This window comes from Perognathus longimembris, chromosome 13, assembly GCF_023159225.1.
Source record: "Perognathus longimembris pacificus isolate PPM17 chromosome 13, ASM2315922v1, whole genome shotgun sequence".
NCBI classification, from domain to species: Eukaryota; Metazoa; Chordata; class Mammalia; order Rodentia; family Heteromyidae; genus Perognathus; species Perognathus longimembris.
In genome coordinates, this window is record NC_063173.1 from 15,599,824 (window position 1) to 15,620,849 (window position 21,026).

The following is a 21,026-nucleotide window of genomic DNA, read 5'->3' on the forward strand; positions in this document are numbered from 1 at the left end:
GATTCTTGCATGTATAGTTCCTTCTGAGGCAAGAGGAGAGTGTCTGCAATCTGCTGTCTGGCTTCCATCTGGGATGTGCTTGGAGTTGACAGTTATGCAGGATATACCTGCCTCTAACCACTTACCCCGGCACCTTGAATTCCTGCAGCTAGAATTCCTCTTTTAGGCCGACACATTTTCTCCAGGAGGCTCCTGTTTATGCCATTTTGTTTGACAACATGCAGGCATGTGAACACCATTTTGGGGGTAAATTTTGTGTGTACATTTTGATTCTGATGTCTCCTATTGTCTCTGTGACCTACAGCAGTGGTTTTTACATTTTGTTGCACATAGGAATCACCTTGAAAGCTTTGAGAGCTTTAATATCCAAGCCACACCTCCATCCATTCAATCAGACCCTTAGGAGGTAAGAGCCCCTCCCCCCCATCCATTACTATTTTTAAACCCCTTTCCCCAAGGTGGTCCCAAAATTCAAATAAGCTTGAGAACGAGTTACTTAATATATTTTCAAAAGTAATTGTTTCTTGTCACTGACATCTGAATGGAAACTGTACAACCACTTAAGGATAACAACAACAAAGCAATCATAAAGTTCTAAAACAGGTTAGCACGTTAGAGGGTAAAGGCCACAAGTCTCCTGAGACAGCTCTGTGGGATCTGGAAACACCCATGAACTCACGTGAACTGTGGCAGGCTCCCTGTCAGAAAGTCCCTCTGCTGCTATTTTAAGGAAGTGAAAAGAAAACTGAAGGGTGTCCTGCTGTAACACAACTCTTATGGGCCCCGGCCTTCCTCTGCTGGCTTTACCCCTGCTCTATGGCTGGTCAGGTTCCTGCAGGGACTCTCTACTGGTCTCCTATTTGCCAAGGCCACTTACCTTTCACATGTACAAATCTCTGGTCACAGTAGTAGTTCCAGACCATTAGGATCAATTTGGTTTGAAAGAAAAGATGTGTCCCGTGGTTTGTGGACACTAGCCTACACAGAGGCCAGGCCTGTGATGACTCCCTCCAGAACTGGGGCCAGGCCAGACTCCCTGATGTTATTGCTACTGCTGGGGGGGGTGGCGGGCTGGGGGGAAGGATTTTAATCAGCTGCCTGAGCCATTGGTCCTGCGAGGCCCCAGCAGGGCAACTACCCAGCAGCAAAGCATAAGGCTACACACTGGGTTAGTGCTGGACCCAGTCCTCCTTGATTTGAGAATTCATCACTAATGCTTTTCTTAGGCCTGGGGTACCTGAACTCGGTGCTGGGCACAGGAAGTGCTCCTTGTCCTTAGTAATTTTTCAACGTTGAGCACTGAGCTTTTCGCCGCCAACCACTAGAGGGACCCTCACCCGAGGTCCTAGGGTTCGAGCCCAGCCAGATGCCCAGAGCACCTAATTGACATTGGGGAAACCCTTCCCCTCTGGGACTCTTTTGCAGTTTGAAGGAAGACTAGGGCAAGCAGGTGGTGCTCCGAGAGGGGCGTGGTCTACCCCGGGGGCGGGGTTTATGAGAGGGCGGGGTCTTCGTTTGAGGGCGGGGCTTGAGGCGGGCCCAGAGGGCGGGGCTAGCCAGGTCGGTCCCTGAGGAACAGGAACCCTGTGGCCAGGTCCCAGACGGCGACCGCGACACACGCGCAGAGTGAGGAAGAGTGACAGCAGCTGGGCGGTCCCAGGGAGGTCCCCTGGGTGGGAGAGTGACCCTGCGGGACGAGCCTGCCGCGGGGGGTGGGGGGGGGGTCCCCGCCCCCGTCACGTGGACGCCGGCCCGGGGCAGCCGCTGCGGGGGCCGGTCGGCTGGTTGGCCCGGCAGTTGGTCCGTGTGGCCCGGGGCCGGGTCCTCTCAGGTTCCAAGGCGGGAGGGACGCGGAGCGGCCGCACACCTGAGCCGCCCGGAGAGAAGCCGCGGCCCTGCAGCCAGGTCAGTCCCCCAGCCCTGGGCTTCCCGACGTGGGCAGTGCCTGCGGGGTAGCCGAGCGCCCCCAGATCCCAGAGCCACGCGGGGCGGGGGGCGAGGGAGAGAGGGAGCCGGGCAGTGCCGCTCGGCACCCGGGACGCGTCCCAGGCGCGTGGGGAGGCCCCCGAGGCCGACCTCTACCGCACCCTGGCCCGGATCGGAGGGACCCTGCACCTCCGACAGGTGCCAGCCCGGCTCCCGAGCTGCTGGAGGGGGTCGGTTACCTCGGGAGTTCTGAGCCGGTAGTTCCCAGCTCAGCCCGGTTCCGGGAGCAAGCAGCTAGCTGGGTGAACGAGGGAGCCCAAGGGGGGATGTGGAAGTTTAGAACTTGTTTTTTCCATTCTTTTCCTTTCTTTCCCCCAGGCAACTCTGTTGCACAGAGCCTGTGTGTCCAGGTACGAAACGCCTTGGGCTAAAGCCAGTTCTGTGTACTGACATTGCTAAAAACGCAACGTGCTTCTCCTCTCCCCTCCCCCGCCCCCCCACCAAAGTCTCCAAGCCGGTGTAGTTTGCAGGATTGGGAATGCTCCTATTTATTTTAAAATAGGTTTTCTTCCCCTCTGTCACATCTCGGCCTCGGGGCCACCGTGTTTCTTCTAATGAAAAATAAGATTGTTTATTAAAATAGCAGAACTTCAAAGGTTTGGGGCAGGATTGAAACAGGCATTCTAGCCAGTGCAAATCCCCCCCCCCCTTTTTTTTTTGTTTAAGAGTGTCTGGACATTGGGTTTAGATTTATTTTCATATTTTGGTCTATTTCCTTTCTCATCACCAACGTCCTCCACTCTTTCCTAATTGTGTTACAAAGCTGACTTGTCTGGAATTTGTAGTGTATATTGCAAAGTTTCATGTTTCAACTACAGAAACTTAGTTGGCCACAGGTAGCATTTATCTTCAGTCTGGGATTATTATGTATATGTGGAAAAAACTAAACATTACCGGATTTAGAAATTATTTCTCTCTTGGGCTTGAGAGAGGCTGATCATTTGTGTTCTGTTTATGTTTATCTTTGTAAATTACTTTTTGAAGTGGGAGGTGGAGATTTGTGTCTTTATTGCATTCTCTGGACATGGGCCTTCAGACATGGGCATTGCCTGGGGGCGGGGGGGACCTAGAGCCCCCAAATCTAAAAACTGCACAGGGTGTGGTGGACGGGAGTCATTGCTTCCTTGAGCCCTCTCTTTGGTGGGGGAGGGGGGAATGCTGAGGATTGAATCCTGGGGACTGAACATGTTCTAGGCAATTGCTGGGCCACTGAACTATATCCCTAGCTCTTATATGGCATATTCTGATTAATAGTACAATTACTTTGAGATTTGGTGATGCTACTTAGAAAAAACACTGAGTGTCCTGATCCTTGTTGGGATGGCCAAGGCAGATTGCTATGATTTGAAAACTGAGTGGAATGAAACAAAGAAGGCAGGGGCAAACAAAGCTATGGAAGTTCCTGTCTTTTATCTGAATAGGGAAAATTTGAGATAACTGAGAATTGATCATTGAGAATGGGTGATGTACATGTGGGATCAAAAGGATTTCTGCTGGATTTCTCCCAGCAGAGAAAGATAAAGGTGACATGAGCTGTCAGATACTTGTATCAAGGCAAGCTAGGACTACCCCTGAGAAGTGGCTAGTGGCCTGCCTTGGCTCCCATCACAGATGGTAGATACAAAAGCTAGTGGTAGGGATAGAACATGGTCTCAGCTGGCCATGAAGGCCAAGTGCCACGGTCTGGACTTTGAAAGCAAGGAGTCAATATTGAATATTGACTTAGGGTTCTTTGAGCTTTTCAAAGTCACAGACCTTGGCCCTTGGCCTTTCCTAGTCCCACAGAAAAGCCAGTAAATATTTGTGGAATGAGTGAGTAGAGGCCACCTAAGAGTAGCATCTCCCAGACTTTTGTAATCAGCCTGAGAATCACCTGGAATCTTCAAGTGCAGATTTTCCTTCAGTAGGTCAGAGGTGGGACCTGCATTTCTAACTTGTGCCTGGGAATGTGCCTATGACTTCACTCCCAACAAGGAATGCGGATTAGTAGTGTGCAGGCTCTCTTGGTCTCAAAATGGATTGGGAAACTTTGTGTAACATTTCAGCTTAAATAGGTCTGGGATGATTGTAGAGTTTCCACCCCACTGTTCTGACTGATAACTCAGGTGGGGAAGGCTTGTACACGGTAGTGGTGATTGAGGGAACAGTGACCAAAGGGAAGAAGACAGTGGGAAGATGGGAAAACCAACTGAGGTTAGATGAGATGAGATGAGATGGGGCCTTAGGCGGGCAGAGATGAGAGGATGGTGATGTGAGGACAAGAGGAATGATTTTGGAAAGATAGAATGCCCGGGCAGGAGGTGTCAGTCACTGGGCTGATTGGACAGGACAGTATATGAAGAGGCAGGACCAATTTGGGGGGCACTTGAATTTTGGGCAGGAGGGATGAAGTGCCCCTTGGGTGGTTCCTATAGAGGAGGAGGAAGCATGGATACAAACAGAACAAATGAGGTATTCTAATATGTATTAAGCTCACAGATTGTTAATTCCCATACAAGATGTGACTGATTGACAGTCAGCACTTGGTGTGGGACAACTAAGCTGAACCTCTTGGCAACTTTGATTTTCCTGCTTCCTCCTTCCTCCTGGGAGTGCCACTTCCCTTGACCTTTATGTTTCCAAGCATCCTTTCATTTTCAGTACTAATGGCAACTGTGTGTCCATGTTTTTACAGAATCTAGGGAAAGTGATTTGTATCCCTTGATTTGTATTTTTATTGATTAATTTATTTATGGTGGTTCTAGGGTTAACTCAAGCCCCATCCCAAGCCCTTTATACATAATAGAGTCTTTTTTTAAATTTAATTTTTATTGTCAAGGTGATGTACAGAGGGGTTACAGTTACACAAGTAAGGTAGCAAGTACATTTCTTGTCAAGCTTTTACCTCCTCCCTCATTTTTCTCCCACCTTCCCTCCTCCCTGATTCCACCTTCCCCCATTTGTACAGTTAATTTCCAACATATTGTCTTGTGAATATCACTGTTTTCTTTCTTTTTTTCTTTTGTTAGGTACCAACCTTGGACCCTGATTCTACCTTAAATTTCCTTTGTAGTTTAGTTCAAATTACAGGTATGTGCTAGGCCTCTTATAGACTTCTTCTTTGTTTTATTTTGTTTTCTTTCTATAATACTGAGGATTGAACTCAGCTTGAGTTCAAGCCTTGAGCTTGCTAGATGGGCATTCTACCACTTGAGCTAGCTTCCAGCACTTTTTTGTTTCCTTCTTTCCCATTCTTTTTTTTTTTGTGTGTGTGTGCCACTAATGAGGCTAAAACTCAGGACTTTACTGGCACTCTACTACTGAAGCTATACTTCCAGCCAGGCATTTTTTAATGGTTAATTGGGGATAGCGTTTCTTCGTCTTTTGTTTCTCTTTTTGCTTAGCCTGGCTTCAATTCAATCCATAACCCTCAGATCTCTGTGTTGTGAGTAGTTAGGATTACAAATATGAGCCATTTGCACCTGCTGCATGGTTATTTTTGAGATGGGTCTTGCTTTATTCATGATGGACCTTCTTTATTCCTGATGCACCTAGAAATGGCAGGTGAATACCACTACCCCCAGCAATTGTGCTTCTCCAGTAGCTGGGACTGCACCCAAACATTGATTAGGTTGGATTCTCTCTAACTTTTCTATACATGCTGGCTTCCTATTGTAAGCCAATCTTTACCCAGCACCCCTTTCTCCAAAAATCCATCCCCATGTACAATTATGATATTCCATCTCTGCCTTCTAATAACTAGATTACAGGCTTGAGCCACATCACCCTAGCACCCCTAAAGACTATTAAAGCTAGTTTTGTGGGACCATTAGACTTCCCCAGGATCATTCTTAATACTGACACATCTGGTAAACACTCTTCTTGGAGACACTGCCATAGAGAAGTCTACTGAGTTTTAGGAGTTCCTTGGGACTACTGACTTGTCCAAGCCTTATCTTCAACAGATATATGATTTCTGTTGGTTTTAAGGTCATTGGTTTGGTGCTCCTTGGTAGGTCCTGCTTTTATTTCCTGACGCAGTCATGTATACACATTTATGCACACTGAGAGCTATGCATTCATTGTGCATGATGCCTTTATTTCCCCATTCTATGTTGTATAGAATGTTGTAGCCTCTGTTAACACATCAGTAGACACAGATGGGATAGAACTATGAAGTGACAGGGAAAAGTATAACATTCCTGTGTGACAGTTAAAGCTGTGTAGAGGCTGACCCTGATTTAGCTCTCCTGCTGCATTTCCACTCTTCCCCACGTACCACACATCTGTGTCCTACATGTATCACATGTATCACATGGCTGGCTTTCCAGTGTTTGCCTCAGTGAAGTGGGAAGGGGGCAAGTTATTTTGTGTGGAAGAGGGAAGTATCAAGAGCAGAGGCTGAAAGACAAGAAACAAAAATAGGCCTGAGGAGAAGTGGCTTGCATGACTAGAATCTTCAGGAAGGACACTTGGGTGGAGAAGCTGGGGTCTTGGGCTGGGGAGAAATGGTAAATGGCTCTGAGTGTGGTGCTGTTCATCTGTAGTTGATGAATCACTTTAGTTCATGAATTTGAGACCAGCTTGGGCAACACAGTGGGGCCCAGTCCTTAAAACACACACACACACACACACACACACACACACACACACACAATTTCATTCTGATGACATGGATGGTTTTCGACTATGTAAAAGCCATGCACATGTCTTTTCAGGAAGATTCTGGGCTATGCAGGTTGGGGAGGGAATTCCTATGAGGACAGGCTATTGGAATAGCCCATAATAAGCCTCCTTTGATGAAGGAAGTTTAGGACTCAAGGCAGGGCACTAGTCTAGTGCTAGAGAGAAGGGAACAGAGATGTGTGAGCTTGCCAAGAAATCCAGCAGGATTTGGTGACTGATTGGATTTGAGGGAAAGAGAAAGGAGTCAAATTGGACACTGACATTTTGTGCTTATTTGCTGGGAGAAGAATGCAGCAATTGTGAGCAGCATGAGAGCATGGAGGAGCTTGCTGGAAGGGGAAAGGAAAATGAGGGTAGTTGTTTCATGTGCGAATCAGAAGAGAGTCTGGGCATTTTCTCATTTGTCCTTTATATTTTACCAATGAGAATGGTAATGACAAGGTCACCTGCCCAAGATTACCCCTTTCTTAATGGCAGACCCAGGTCTCCTAGCCTTCTTGGCCTAGGGTTCTAGTATCTATAGCCCAGTGAGTTTGTCCAGAGAGCTGCCAGAAGGTCCAGGTGGAGATTCCATTAGGCAGAAAATATGGGTATGAGATCAGATTGCAGTGAATTCAGTTTGCAAAACAACCAGGTCTGGATCCATATGGGTCAGAGACTCAGGGGAAGTGTCCACTGGCAGCCAAGGCTGATGGGGCCTGAAGGCCTCCTTTTTATTCAGTGGCCTTCCCATGCATGGGGCTGATGAGGTAGGACATGTTATTTTTTTTTTTATGGCATTAGAACTCTTATGGTATGCTCATTGGTGCCCATGTCTATTAACCAGGTTTTTCTGGGACTGCAACCATCAGTTTGCCAGTATCCTGGAAAGGTATATTCCAAGAAGCAAACATTCCTTTATTTCTTCTAGACAAACTTGGAGGAATCCATTCATCCATTCATGAGCTGTTGCTTGGACAGTGATGGAATGGAGTTAAGAGCAGGGGGTTGGGAATGATATAGCTAGCTGGGGAAGGCACCAGCCACGAGGACTTCCTGTAACTAGAGGCCCTGTAGGAACAGGAGAATTGGGTATCTATCCAGATGACTGAGTGAGTGCCACCTCTGTTAGAAGAGATGAGCAGACTTCCTCTGTATTCTGCATTGATCGGAGTCTCCATGGCCTGGAGGCTGGGGTTTCCTTTGCCTCCTCACCCCTCCCTTCTGTACCCATCCAGGCTCCTCAGCCTCTCACCTTGAGGGATAGAGTCTTGCCTTTGCCATGTTCCCTAGCATAGGGGTCGTTTCAATTGCTAAGGCAGAGCTGAGTCACTGTATGTGAAACATTTAGATTGTCTCCTGGCATGTGGTAGTTGCCAATCAAAAAGTCACAAAGAGGGGCTGGGGATATAGCCTAGTGGCAAGAGTGCCTGCCTTGGATACACGAGGCCCTAGGTTCAATTCCCCAGCACCACATATACAGAAAACGGCCAGAAGCGGCGCTGTGGCTCAAGTGGCAGAGTGCTAGCCTTGAGCGGGAAGAAGCCAGGGACAGTGCTCAGGCCCTGAGTCCAAGGCCCAGGACTGGCCAAAAAAAAAAAAAAAAAAAAAGTCACAAAGTGTATGGGAATTCAGTTTTGAGAGAAAACTTTCTGAGATTGTTGTGTGTGTGTATGTATGTGTGTGTGTGTGTATGTATGTTTCCTCATGCTGAGACTGAAATGATAGAGTGAGAGGAAAGAGAGAGCAAAGGGGATAGAGAAAGGAGGGGAGAGAGATATGTAGGAGCCAAGAGGAGAGCTATGTTGTATTAACTACTACTAAAGGAAAAGAAAGAGGGCAGAACCCTAACTCATGACAAGACTCAAAATGGGTTACTTCAGATTGGGTACCTCTGTTCCTTGCATATACACAGGACAATTCCTTCCTCCAACACAAAGCCTTTTGAATAGATAGATAGCTCAATGCTGCACTGCCCTCATGAAGACAGCGGAAGCATAGGTAGGCCCCATAATAGAGAGCTTTTCCAAAGACAGAGTAGAGTGGCTTTGACAAAGGCCTTACTTCAATGAGGTATGGGTTCTGTTATCCCCATTTTTTAAGGAAGGCAATAGATGTATTTTTTTCCAGTTCTGAGGATCCCACATGGGACCCTGCATGTACCAGGCAAGTGTTAACCATCAAGCCACAGTCTAGCCCAGGAAACAGACTTTTAAAGGTTCCAGCATACTTAATTCATTCATTTTCTGTTTTAATTGTCCAAATGGATGCTTTTGAGAGTCATTCAGCTAAAGTAGCTGAGTCCTGAATGATGGGGCTGCTCATCAAACTGGGACATGTGGCATCCAGCTCAGAGTTCCACACTGTGAATCCTGCAAGCAGCAGAGACAACAAGCAAAGGGGAGAGGGGCCAAGGAGAGTGGATGGTGTTGGCACAGGGAGGAAAGAACCTGGAATGTGATTGAGGGTGGGGATGGCAGGTTCACTCATTACGATGGGGAAGGAATAGCCCTTGGCTCTGTTAACTGACCTTGACTGGAGGTCATGAAGCTTTGTTATATAAGTTCTTCCTGAGGTCAGCCAAGACATCTGCTTCTTCAATGCAATACTGCTCACCTGGTAACAGCAATAACAGCCTTGTGTGTCTGTCTAGGTTTTCACTGTGCCAGCTCACTGGTGCTGCACAATTCCCCAGGCAAGGATTATTCTGCTGCTGTTGGAGGGAAAGAAACTGACTCCTCCAGCCCACCCCACCCCACTTATTCCTTCATGGAATGAGGCAGCAGGCATTTCTACCTGGGGGCCCAGCCTCCCTGGCCCTTGGGGACCCTGAGAGGTCTAGAATGGGGCTTTGAATTAAGCATTTCTCCATTTAAATCCAGGCTCTCTGGAGGTTCTCTGTTGCCACATTGAGCAAGTCTTTTTAAAAACCATTCTGGACTTTAAGTTTCTCCTCTGTTTAATGGCTTAGCAATAATAGGCCTACTTTGGTTGTTATGAAGATTAGATGAGATGATGTAATCAATGTTGACTACAGTACTTGGCACATCATACTGGTCAATAAATGATATTATCACCATTTTGGGGCTCGGAAAGCCTGAAAGGAAAAAAAAAAACATTTTATCAAGAGAATTGGTTTGTATCATTCAGAGGGCACAACATAAGATTTCAAGGGAGAAAAGTATTTCCTAGGCCTCTAGATGTGGCACTGGCTGGCCAAATGGTCAGGTCAAGGGTGGAGCACATAGATTAGAACCCAAACTAGCTCATTGGGACATGTCAAGGTAAGTTCAGAGTCCTGCTCTTAGGCCACTAAGATCAATTTGTGTGTATCCTACATTCCAAGGGTGAAAACTTATATGCATTGGCTTATATGGCTATATTAATGGGAATCCTGAATTTGGGACTTGGTAAGGGATCTGTTCTCTGGTTATACCTTGAAGCAAGTAAAAGGGGGAACCCTGATGCTGCAGAACTGGAGTCCTTGTCCTGCAAGTGTGGAAGGAGCTGAGAACAGATAGGGAGACCCAGGGATGTCACTGTGATTTTCAGGTGGAGGAAGGGGCTACCATGTTTGGTGGGTTTTTTTTTTCAGAGGGAAAAGTGAAGGTGCTATGATAGTGACAGTAGAGATCATTTAAGACAGGGCAGATTTTAGTCTGGAATGATGTAAGAAATTCCACATAACTCAGGTTGTCTCGTCATCATGATGAAGGAGGAAGATGGTCAGTCAGCATGTGTTAGACCACTTTAACCTTAGGGAGGCAGGTGGACATCCTGTTCCAGCACAACTGGGATATGTGGCCCCACTTTTTCATGGAATCATAGAAACTATGAGCTCCTACCTGTTATGGGGGTAATTTCTGCATTCTTAGCTAAATTCCTTTCTTAAAAAATATCAGAGTGGGACAAGATAACCTTGGTATTCTATAACTTATAACAAAAGCTTCTCAGCTTTAGCTACTCTTTCACTAGTAAGCTGTCACTCACAACATCCTCAAATGTTTGGGGGGGGGTCAAGATGTCACTCCTCCAGGATTGTGGGAGTATTAGCTGGGATTGGGCTGGAAGGGTGTGGTGAGGGATGAGAGTTAGAGAAGGCTGGGCAGTAGCTCAGGTGGGACTGTGGGGGTAGGGAGGAGGGGCTGATGCAGCTCAGTAAGCGTTTGCTGAGAGCCTGCCCATGCAGGAGTATAGAGTGGGTGCTAGGATGCCTACATGGAAAGACAGCATTGTTTCCACGGATGGCATGTTCAGGCTGTGAGCTGGTGGGTGTTGGTGGGAGCTGCCTTCTCAACTCGGGGAACATTCTTATCCTGTATCCTGTAGAACCAGCCAGTCATTTATTGCCAAGCAGGTTTGTAGTGGGCCCCATCCTCTGCTTAGTCTGACATTCCTGGACTTCAGAACCCAGATCTAACTCTGTGAGCCACACCTTGCTTCTGTTCTCAGAGTGGACCTGCCGGCTCCAGTATTCTTTTACTTATTTATTTATTTAGCCAGCCCTGGGGCCTGAGCACTGTCCCTGGCTTCTTTTTGCTCAAGGCTAGCACTCTAGCTCTTAAGCCACAGTGCCACTTCTGGCTTTTTCTATATATGTGGTGCTGGGGAATCGAATCCAGGGCTTCATGTGTGCAAGATAAACACTCTACTATTAGGTCATATTCCCAGCCTCTCCAGTATTCTTTTTTTTTTTTTTAATTTTTTTTATTATTAATTAAGCAAAAAAAATTTTTTTGACAAGGTGTTGTGTACCGAGGGTACAGTTACATAGTAGGGCAGTGTGTACATTTCTTGTGATATCTTACAACCTGTTTTTCCATCCCTTGTCTAGGTCAGGTAGACCCATATGCAATTTACAATGTATCAAGCACATATACAGTGTTCACAGACTTGGTCTCTACTGTCTCTCCATCTCCCTTTGTTAACAGTCATATATCAGGGAGATCATGCCCCTTTGTTTTCTGTGTTCTAGGCTTGTCTCGCTCAACATTATTTGTTCGAGTTCTGACCATTTCCCTGCGAATAACAATATTTCACCATTCCTAATCGCTATGTAGTATTCCATTGTGTATAAGTACCATATTTTTTGGATCCATTCATCTGTGGAGGGGCATCTGGGTTGTTTCCACATTTTGGCTATTGTGAATTGTGCCGCAATAAACATGGAAGTACAAATGTCCTTTTGATATCTTGGGTTTTGCTGTTTAGGATAGATGCCTAGGAGTGGTATGGCTGGGTCATAGGGTAGGACTATATTGAGCTTTTTGAGAAACCTCCATACTGTTCTCCAAAGTGGTTGTACTAATTTGCACTCCCACCAACAATTCTCCAGTATTCTTAATGGGAAGCTTTTCCTTAGCACAAAGTTTGAGATCATCTGCTAGAGAGGCAATAAAAACAACTGAGAGCCAGGTGCTGGTGGTCACACCTGTAATCTTATCTAATCTGGAGGCTGAGATCTGCAGATCAGAGTTAGAAGCCTGCTCAGCAGGAAAATCTCTGAGACTCTTATTGCCAATTAACTACCAAAATGTTAGAAGTGGAGCTGTGGCTCAAGTAGTTAGAGGACTAGCCTTGAGCACAAAAGCTCAGGAACAGTTCCCAGGCCCTGAGTCCAGGCCCTGAGACCAGCACACAAAAAGAAAGAAGAAAAGACTGACTATTCAGAGTGGGATGTAACGTAGTGTCTGGGCTGCAGTGACTCAGATCTCATGCTAACAGGACACTTCAGGAGGAGAAAGTTCAGTCTCTGTGTCCTATCAACTAATAAAGAAAAAAAATTAGAACTGTTAAATGATTCTCCAATGTCCAAATTTCAGTTACCAAATGTCATGTGTACTTCTATTTAACAAAACTTTAGATCAAGTGACAGTTGAATGAGAAATGATGTTCCTGAGAAGGATTCTATAAGCTACTTGAGAAACATGTGCCATTACAGCATTATCACACATTGTGTATGGGAACTTTCCCTAAGTAACTCCTGGAGTGACTGCCCGTTGTCCCTCTTGATTTGCAGCATCCCAGAAGAACAACTAGAGACACTGGTGCAACTTGACTTTACTCAAAGCCATCTCCGGATTTAGTATGGACACTCTTGATAACAGTGAATAGGACAGAGAATCTGTTATCCCAAGGCTAACATGCCAGCCAAGAATGTGGTCAGGATTTGGCCTTTCCCCTCTCTAACTCCAAAGAGCTCAACTTCAGGTTTAGCCTCCATGATGGAGGCCTCTGAATGTGCCTTGGTTAGGCCTCCTTGAGTGTGATAAAGTTGACCTGCTCATTATCCCAAAGAAGGGCTAGATAGTAAGGCTCTGGGGAAGAAGCCGAGGAAGGCTCCAGGGACTCGTGAGAGTGGGCTTGTGTGCTGTAGCAAACTTCCAGCTCTGGAAGGTCTGAGGACCTTGCTGTCTTTCTGTCAAGTACTGCTAAGAATACCCAGAAAGCTTGAGCATGTGCAGTGTTTAAACTCTTGTACCCCTAGTGTTTGCCTATGTTGAGGATGGTCACAAGAGATTTGGCCACTTCTCAAACATTATTATGTTTTTCCTAATTTTAGTATTTAAGCCTTGATGAGAAGTCTTTTCCAATTTCATCTTCTGAAGTTGTACAATTAGAGATGTAGACTCTGAGGAGGGAGAGACAGGGTGTTGCACATTTCTGGGCTAAGTACTGAGCTGGTTGGTCTATTCTGTCTTTATCTCTGACCAGCCCTGGGTGAAGCAAGTATAATATTTCTGTTATATAATAACCTGAGAGGATAATGTCTATTACCTGAGTTAAAAAATCAGTAGATCCAGGTTCTCTGACTTCCCTATGAATTCATTTGTTGAAATCCTAACCTGCAAGGTATTGGTATTAAGAAGTAGGGATTTGGGGAGACGATTAGGTCCTGAGAATGGAACCTTCATGAATGACATGAGTCACCTAATAAAGCACGCCTGAGGGAACTACCTAGTCTCTTCCACCATGTGAGGACACAGCGAGGAGCTACATAAGGCATTGAATAAGACATGGGCTCTCATGAGACATTTAATCCATGAGAACCTTGATCTTGGATGTCCCAACCTCCAGAACTAAGAGCTACCTACCCAGTGTATGTAATTTTTGTTTTGCAACCCCAAACAGACCCAGCTTGGACTCCTTCTGCTGTAAGTGGTTCCTCTTACTCTTTGGGAGAAGTATCCTCCATTCACCTGGTAATAAATGGGCCTGAGAAGGTTCAGGGCTGGGTTAGAGTGGGAAATGATATTTCTAGGACCTGTTGAGTCATGTAAGCTTCTATAGCTTTCACTGCTTCCTTTGAGGCTGAGGACCTTTGGGGGCACCTTCTGTTGGGGGAATAAAGGCTCTACTTTATTGAAAAAAAATGTAAAGAAGAACGGATAAAGACTTCCAGAATATTTTAGACATTTCTACTCCCCTGAGACCTGAGACACTTTCAGGAGCAAGATGTTCTCAGCACCCAGGGCTGGGATAACCCTGCACAGGACTGCTCCCGCAAGGCTTGTCTTTGGTCTGTGGCAGCATGGGTGACACTGGGGGATTTCCGGGTCACTCGTCTTGGGAAAGTCCCTAAGCCACCCTTTGGCTTCAGAACTCTGGAGCAGGGACGTGACAAGCGTCTTGTGACTGGTGAGCTGAGATTAGGGGCCAGGCTGTGCCCACCCCTCCCCGCATAAGCTGGAGCTGTTGAGTGGGTTGAAGAAAAGCAGACAGTGCTCAGAGCTCTCGGGTTCCTGAGCGAAGCTTGACCACTGGTTATGCGTGAGGTCTTAGATTTTTCTCACCGTAGCGTACTAATGTCTGGCCTTGCTCCAGGGTCTTGCTCCCCCAGGAATGCTTCAAATGAGAACTGGTGAACGAAGAATATAGTTAAAGGGATGCTAAAAACTGCTCTCACCTGGAGCAGTTTTACATTGATTGTTTAATTTTTTTTTTTTTTTAAAGAAGCATCAGTCTCCCTTGTGCTAAGAGAAAGGGCAACACTGGTGGATCAGAATAGAAATCAATAGTTCTGGAGAGAAGGCTGCTTTTTTTTCTTTTCTTTTTTTTGACCTGCCTGTTCCTGTATCCAAGACCAGGGTCTATATGAATTTGTATAAGCTTTCAAAACAAAATACTACAGAACAAGGGGATCAAATGGTAGAAATTTAATTTTCTCATAATTATGGAGGCCCAAAACCCAAGATCAAGCTTTGATAGGGTTGATTTCTTGTGAGGCCTCTTGGCTTACAGATAGGCATCTTCTTCCTGTTTCTTCACATGGCCTTTCCTTTGTGCCCGTCTGAGTCCTAATCTTATTATAAGAACATCAGTTATATTGGCCTAGGTTTCCTTCTAATCTAATGATGAGCTGTTGCTTTAAAAATTATCCCATTTCCAAATATGGCCACATTCTAAGTTTCTGAGGATTAGGACTTTAACATATAACATTTAGGGAAGACACAATTCAACCTATTATAGAATGCTTCTAAGAGCATTAGTGAACAGGGCTCATTGTCTTGGTAAAGGATAGACAGGAGCTCACGACTGTCCTCCCAAGATAAGAACAAGGTAGATCCAGTGGTAGAGGAAGCTTGACGGGCCTTGTTCCAAGGCTCACCCAGAAAAGGTTGGGGCGGGGGGCAAGCTGTCTTCTGGCAGTCTGGGCTCTTTGGCAATGTGTTTTACACAGTGTCTTCATCTGCCTACTATGTGGCTCTGTGTCCTCCAGTAAAGCAGAGCTGCTAATCCCCCTTTCCAGGGCAAGCCCTCAGGAGAAACCTCCTTATCTTATCTTCTGAGGGAGGCAGGAGCCAAGTTGTTGACAGTGTACACAGGCTGGTCTTTGAGAAAATGTGTCGGTCTCTCTTTCTGTCTTTCTCTGTGAATGTTTAATTTTTCAGATATGATCTCACTATATTGCCCCCAGATGAGTCCATAAATACTGCATTCAAGTGTTGGTCCTGCTGCAGCCTTATAAGTAGTTGTGACTATAAGCATGTGCCAATGTACCCAATTCTTCTCTCTTTTCTCTTCTAATGTAAAAGAAAATCCATCTTGTTGACTCAGAATCCACTCAACAAATGTTGACATGAAGGTTGGAAGTACAGAATAAATTTTAATTAATTCAATTAGTGTTTACCTAATGCCTGCCAGATTCTGGAGGCTGATTCCCTGCCAGAAGCTAGAAAGGCTTGTAGAAGGTGGCTTCCTGTAAAGATAAACATGAGACTCTGAATACTTCAGATAATAAAGAAAGCTTGCCAATGCATATCTTTTTTTTCTTGTTGCTTAGCATTCTAAAATAAAGGAATGAGAAGAAAAGTGTGGTTTTATTATCTGTCAGGGAAGGTCCATCCTCTGTTCTAGTTGGTCTGCCAGACCCGGGTATGGATGAGTTCCCCTTATGGCATAGTTGCCTTTGCTTTTTGAATATTAGGCCTCAAGAATGGAGAAATAATCTTTATTTCAGAATGCCAAGCAGGCCACATGCCCCTTCTCTCTCTTTCCAACGATACACAACTATTCAATAAGTATCCTTCAGGTTGTTTGAGTAGAATATACTCCTTACCCTCAAGTGAAACAGAGAGGCACATTAAGAAATAATATCAAATATTTCATTCTTAAGATTAGCACAGACAATTCCGATGATTAACACGGGGCCTCATCTTGATCAGGAGCAGAGTAGGAACTTCTAGCATCTTCTCGGGCTGATGTCCTTGCTGACTAGAGAGGTCTCTTGGATATGATGCATTTGGATGAGGCCATAGAATGTTAGGATTTTGAAAGAATAGATGGATAAAAGCATCCTCAGGAAAGGAAGCAGAGACAACAGGCAGGTTTTTCTGTACTTCTCACTGTCACACTCTGTAGCTTTTCTATATTTAAAGGGTAGGGATTTATTCAGTCTGTAACTAGAAGGTGAGGACTTTGGATGAGCTGCACAATGTAGCTTTTGTCCCCCCTGCCAGGAGTGAAGAGCCAGCCCTGCAGGGCTTGGGAGCAGGGGAGGTATGAAGTGAACTTTACAGAACATGCCCTGATGTACTGGGAAGGAAGGATTGAAGGGGAGTTGGCTGCAGATAGGTCACTTAGAGGAGGCAGCTTTTGCAGCCTCGCTGAGAGATGATGAGATTGTAAGCCACGGAGAAACGTTTGAGCCATGAGGAGAGTTTGGTCAGGGAGTCTGAATGGCACTGTAGAAAGAGCACCACCTGAATCATCAGGAATTTAGTTCGCATCTCAGTTCTGCTGAGTAAAGGGAAAGTGGAATCTTGCACACTGTTACCACTTCCTCCCCTTGCTTGACAATCTCAGAGCCTTGGGAAGCAGGTTTTTTTCCTTTAAACATGGTTTTGTTTTGTTTTTCTGTTTTTTGCAATGGGGAGGTTTGAGATAGGATTTTGCCACATAGCCCAGCCTGGATTTGAACTATTCATCCTCCTATGTCAGCCTCCCATGTACTGGGATTACAACTACCACACCTAGATATTCTTTTCAAGTTTCTATTATTGGAAAAAATTCCAGAATACACAGAATTATAAGGAAGTGTATAATGAATATGCTTGCTTGTCACTCTACTTCAATAATCTCTTCTTGCTGGTGTTATTTATTAGGGTTTGTCAGTGGGGTAAGAGTTTCTCATGAGGGTAGGATGGCGAGGGGAAAGAATGTAGGAGAGGATTACTGGGAGGGAAGTTTGTGGGATATGATAACCCCATTTTCTGTTCATTGTGCATGTTACCTAAAGCCCGATTCAGGGGCTGGGAATATGGCCTAGTGGCAAGAGTACTTGACTCGCATACGTGAAGCCCTGGGTTCGATTCCCCAGCACCACATATATAGAAAACAGCCAGAAGTGGTGCTGTGGCTCAAGTGGCAGAGTACTAACCTTGAGCAAAAAGAAGCCAGGGACAGTGCTCAGGCCCTGAGTCCAAGGCCCAGAACTGGCAAAAAAAAAAAAAAAAAGCCCGATCCACACTGCCCTTTCTGACAAGGCTCATCTATAAGCCAGGCACTAAGACTAATTCACTTTGGGCAAGCATTGTCTAGTGGCTACAACACAATGCCCTTTCTCCCAGACCACCTTCTTGGCATCCCTATGTAAGAAAGTGAATTACAGTGTCCATTACAGGTTGCTAATGGGGGCTGAGCTCTTAGACAGGGCATCATGTGAAAGGAAGTTACAGCAGCGTTGGCCTGGATGGAGTCTATGAGCCAGTGAGAGTGCTTTTACCCTTAGCAGTGGTCATGAGTATGCCACCTAGAATAACACTTCTATGGGAACTGTTGCACTGTCCTTCAATGAGTGACCTCAGTGGTTTGGGATATAGTAATTGTTTATACCATGGAAATTGGCAACCGTTGAAAAATAAGACTACATATCAGAGGGATACAAAGATATCTGCCTTATAGATAAATAAAGATGTTTAGAGAATGTGGCCCACAGGGTCATCAGCACATCAACCCTTAGCTGAAGAAGGAGGTTCACTTCTAGTGGAGAGCTAGATGATTACAGTCTCTTCCTTGGACAGGAGAGAAAGATGGAGTCAAGCTCACCCATAAGACATTGAACTATGAAAGAGAGGATGCTGATGTCTTCCCATTGGACATCTCCATGGCAACATGAGACAGAAATCAAATGAAGGTATGAGTGCATGTGTGACTTGCAGTAGTGGCTCATTTGGATGGAGTAGGACTGCTTTTGTGAAGGATCTAGAAATCTCTGAGTATTCAAAAATGAACTTTTCTGGACAAAGACTAGGAGAAAGCCTTTTGGTTAAAGGGAATGGTAAGAAAAGGTACAGTGACATAAAAATGTTCTCCAGTGTGTGGCTAGAGGATGAGGGAGTCAGAATGTGGTAGGAAAGGTTGAGGCTTGGCGAGGAAGTGATGTGTAACTGTAGCAGCAGACTGCTTGGGCTCACATCTTGTAGCTGCTGCTTTCTGGATATGTGATTTGGAGGAACTGATTAAGCGCTTCCAGTTTCAGTTTTGTCTGTGAGATTTGGTTATAATACTTATGATCATTGACACATGTGATACACGTACACATACATGCTTTGCTCAGTGGAAGGGAGAGAGAATGCCTAACAAATGGCAGCTTTTATTAATACCATCATGAATCTAGAGCAGCTTGGGGTCAGGTCTAATTTTGATACCAACTCATAAGATTAGACTTGGGTAAGAGGAGGCCATAACGCGCCCAGGTTCTGAATACTCGCACTCAGGCTAGCCAAAGCATCTCTGCAGAGAGCTACAGCCACCTGACGACTGAAGGTGAGGGAGGGGATAGGGGACAGGTCACAGATGAATGCAGGATGCATAGTTCAAGAGGAGCCCACAGAGTGCTTTGACCCAAATGACAATGACGGGACACCAAGGACAGCAATCCTGCTGACTCATATTGACTTAGGCTAAGTGCTTTGCTCTCTTAATACCTTGAACACCCCCACCTTCCAGGTAGATATTGCTCTTTTCACAAAGAAGGGGAGGCTCTGAGATTACATCCCTTGCTCTGTACACATAGTGAGTATTATAATCGGAGATTTCACTCAGGCCGTCTAACTTCAGCTTGTGCCTTTAACCCCAGCCTAGGCTGCCTTTCCATTAAGTAATAATGGGAACCCCCAGCTGGGGAGGCGAAGGGCAGCATGTACACGGATAGAAATCTCCCTTCAGTGGGTGCAGTAGGCTATGAAGCCTAGGAGAAACAGTACATAGTAACTGGGGTGTAGGGTGACATGGGGTGTCAGGTGAGGATGTACTTTGATGTTTGTGTGGCGTGAGAGAAAGGAGAGGAAAAGATGCAGATTCAGCTCAGGGGCACAACTGAGAAGATGGATCACAGTGATGATAGACTAGAAGGCCAGAGGGATGGGGGCTGGACCCAGCAGAAAAGTGTGGAATGGGAGAAAGGGGAATCCAGAACTTCCATTTCATAACAAAGGTGCATGCTAGCCAGAGGGAGTCTGTCAGGAAGCAAATGAGATTAGAGATCTGGACGCTTGAGTGACGGGGAGGAGGACAAAGGGATACTTGATCCTGGCTTCCATGTAGAGGGTGAGGCTAGTGTGTCCAAAGAAACAGAACTCACCAAGGAGTAGACTAGGTATAAGCTAGGCTGTGGATGGAGAAAGGTAGTTTCGGGGTGAGGACTCTGTGTGCTGACCAACTGTCAAACTTTGGGAATGGAGGTAGAGTCATCTCTACATTGTGCAGAATAAGAGAGTGGGGAAGTGGAAAGCAGAGTTGAAGTGTGGAGAGGGGGGAGGCAGGGACCTGAGGTAGGCAGCAGAGAGGATAGGCTGGCGTACATAGTCAGCTGATACTCAAAGAGGAGATGGGGGAATCCAGAGAACTCTGTGAGATCCACTAAGACGCATCCTTCCACCTTCCCACACTTTTGCTGAGAAGAGCAAGGGCCGTCCAGGTGATTCTTCCAGGTGATTCTTCCAGTGGTGCCACTGCCTGGTGGACACAGGCCAAGTTCAAGGGTGAGAGGAGGTGAAGGAGTCTTCCCAAGCCGAGCCCAGTTTCACCTGCTGCCACTCTCTGGCCAAGGAGTGACATCTTTGTAAAACACAACTGATAACTGTAATATATCCTGCACAAATGAGATAAGGAGGACAAAGTCTTTTCACTCCTTGTAAGTAGGAAGCCTGCCGTGAACCTCCAGAGGCGGGGTGTTTACTGGAAGGTGGAAATTACTCAGGCACTGAAGTACTTTGGCATCATTTTGACGCATTGTGACCAGCCAGGAGGCTGGGAACAAGTTGCTTGCTCTTCAACTGACTTGTTAGCTGTCAGCCGAAGGTACGTTCTCATTTATGTTACTTCTCAGGTCTGCTCTTCCTGAGGCTTTAAGAGGGAAAGAAATGAAGCTTCCACTCCAGAGTCTCTAATTGGCTGCAAGTGGACCCCACTTCTGTGAGAACACAAACTGGCCTTACTGCATGAAAGGGCAGACCCAGGGTGTGGGGGTTGATGATGCTGTGTTCCCTACATGTTTCCTGGCTCCCCAATCTCTTTCCAAAGGCCAACATCCTGTTCTCACTTCCGCTGCCATCCCCACTTGTTGCTCTTATCCTGAATCCATCTCCTTGTTGCAGTGCCTACATTGCCTTGAAATCTGCTCAAAGGCTATGGCCTTCATTGCCAGGATTGCTGTAATCTTTTCTTTGGGCCCTTGAGTTAGGAGAAGTGGACCAGTTTAGTGAGGGATGGGGGTGGTAGATAGAGGGTGTGAACTATCAGGAGGATGAAACAAGAATTTGAAAATATTAGCCAGACACTAAAGGGAGCAATGTCAGTGGCTGGGTGTTTGTCCAAATAGGTCAGTTGTGCTGTCTGCATGTGAGCTGTCTGAACTTCACACTCACCCATTTTCTGGCCAGGCCCTGGGCTCC

General features: G+C 45.9%; 1 protein-coding gene across 2 annotated transcripts in view; it reads left to right on the forward strand.

Annotated features, from left to right (window-relative positions):
• The first annotated feature begins 1,741 nt into the window (after positions 1-1,741).
• The window catches only part of Ppfibp2 (PPFIA binding protein 2), a 133,074-nt gene continuing 113,789 nt past the window's right edge, over positions 1,742-21,026 (forward strand). The window contains exons 1-2 of one of the 2 annotated variants that reach the window (XM_048360924.1): positions 1,742-1,905; positions 2,305-2,336. The gene's annotated coding sequence lies outside the window, so the exon portion shown is untranslated. The remainder of the gene's footprint in view (positions 1,906-2,304; positions 2,337-21,026) is intronic. The other variant, XM_048360925.1, reaches the window with a different exon arrangement.